The 2342-nt window shown below is 44.6% G+C and overlaps 1 pseudogene; it reads left to right on the forward strand.

Annotated features, from left to right (window-relative positions):
* On the forward strand, positions 1-1297 carry LOC141522593 (alpha-enolase-like; annotated as a pseudogene).
* The last annotated feature ends 1045 nt before the right edge of the window (positions 1298-2342 follow it).

Consider the following 2342-nt stretch of genomic DNA (forward strand, 5'->3'; position numbering starts at 1 on the left):
ATGTCGGTTTTGAAGATCATTGCAAGAGAGATCTTTGACTCTTGTGGAAACCCTACTGTTGAAGTTGATCTCTACACTTCCAAAGGTCTCTTCAGAGCTGCTGTGCCCAGTGGGGCTTCCACTGGCATTCATGAAGCCGTGGAGCTCCAAGACAATGATAAGATCTGCTATATGGGGAAAGATGTCTCAAAAGCAGTTGAGCACATCGATAAAACTATTGCCCCAAACCTGATTAGCAAGAAACTGAATGTTGTGGAGCAGGAGAAGATTGAAAAATTGATAGAGATGTATGGTTCTGAGAATAAATCTAAATTTGGAGCAAATGCCATATCGGGAGTGTCTCTGGCTGTTTGTAAGGCTGGGGCTGCAGAGAAAGGTGTCTCCTTGTTCCGCCATATTGCTGATCTTGCAGGCAATGAAGAATTCATCTTGCCAGTTCCAGCCTTCAATGTGATCAATGGTGGCTCCCATGCTGGCAACAAGCTAGCAATGCAAGAGTTCATGATCCTCCCTGTTGGAGCATCAAACTTCAAGGAGGCCATGCACATTGGAGCTGAGGTCTACCACAACCCGAAGAATGTAATTAAGAAGAAATATGGACAGGATGCCACCAATGTAGGAGATGAAGGTGGCTTTGCTCCTAACATCCTGGAGAATAAAGAAGATCTGGAACTGCTGAAGGAAGCGATTGACAAGGCTGGCTATACTGGCAAGGTTGTAATTGGCATGGGTGTTGCTGCCTCTGAATTCTTCTGGTCTGGGAAATATGACTTGGACTTCAAATCTCCTGATGATCCCAGCAGATACATCTCACCTGCCAAGCTTGGGGACCTTTACAAGAGCTTCATCCGGGACTATCCAGTGGTGTCTATTGAAGATCCCTTTGACCAGGATGATTGGGAAGCTTGGAAGAATTTTACTGAAACTGCAGGCATCCAGGTTGTAGGGGATGATCTCACAGAGACCAATCCCAAGCGTATTGGGTGTGAATGAGAAAGCTTGCAATTGCCTCCTGCTCAAAGTGAACCAGGTTGGCTCCGAGACCAAATCTCTCCAGGCATGCAAGCTGGCCCAGTCCAATGGGTGGGGAGTAATGGTTTCCCATTGTTCTGCAGAGACTGAAGATACCTTCATTGCAGACCTGGTGGTGGGTCTCTGCACTGGGCAGATCAAGACTGGGGCCACCTGCCGATCTGAGCGTTTGGCCAAGTATAACCAAATTCTCAAAATTGAGGAAGGACTGGGCGGCAAGGCTAAATTCACTGGAAGGAACTTCAGAAACCCTCAGGCCAAGTAAGCTCCATGACCATGAAGCCTCAGAGCTAGTAGACAACAGTCACCTCAGTAGAAGTCCTCCAAAGAATGGGCAGCACCAAAGAGTAGACCAGTTTTGTTTTGGGGATGGGGGCTCTGCTACATAACTCCACCCCTCTCTCTCTTTCACCTTTCTGTGTTCTCACTGCTTCTTCTGGTACCTGATCATTTGGTCCTTTTTTGGAAGACCTCATCTTGTGACTGGGTAGAATAATCTGTTCTCACCCCCGCCCCCAGTGTTGATGTGCAGAGTCATATACTTGTGATGCAGCTGCAGCCCCCCAACAAGCCCACAGGCCAGATCCTTTAGTGGCTTCTATGTGCAGAATAAAAGTATTCAGTAAAAAAAAAAAAAAAAAAGACTCTATACCATCTCCCAGTGACTTCCTGCACCAAGAATATAGATATATTTTTCTGGAAATCAAGGCCTTCCTTAATTTGGTCCCACCCTTGATTTATTTCTTCTGCTCCAAAGCTGCTCTCTAAACCAATCAGAGAGAACAATCTCTATTATCCTCCCATATGTATCATATCATCCCATTGTTCAATTCTCCCCGAGTCTCTGGTACCTCATTTGGGGTTTTCTTGCTAGAGATAACTGGAGTGATTTGCCTTTTACTTCTCCAACTCATTTTACAGATGAGGAAATTGAGGCAAATAGGCTTAAGTGATTTGAACAGGATCACATAGCTAGTAAGTGTGTGAGGCCAAATTTGAACTCAGAGGAGTCTTCCTGACTCCAAGCTCACGCACTCATCCATTGTGCCACTTAGTTTCAGCTTTCATTCCCTATCTTTGGCTAATTTTTCCTCATCTCCCTTCCCTGTCTCCATCCCTAACTCTGGTTTTCTCCTTCCCCTTGTTGTTGTTGTTGTTGTTCTTCTTCTTCTTCTTCTTCTTCTTCTTTCTTTTTCTTATTTTTCATTGCCACTTCTAAAATAGAATATCAAATATCATTGGATTTCAAATCTAAAAATAGCCAGTTACTTCAATTGAACACTAATCCTAAAGAACACTCAGACTGAGAT

The sequence above is a fragment of the Macrotis lagotis genome, chromosome 1 (genome assembly GCF_037893015.1).
Source record: "Macrotis lagotis isolate mMagLag1 chromosome 1, bilby.v1.9.chrom.fasta, whole genome shotgun sequence".
Lineage (NCBI taxonomy): Eukaryota > Metazoa > Chordata > Mammalia > Peramelemorphia > Peramelidae > Macrotis > Macrotis lagotis.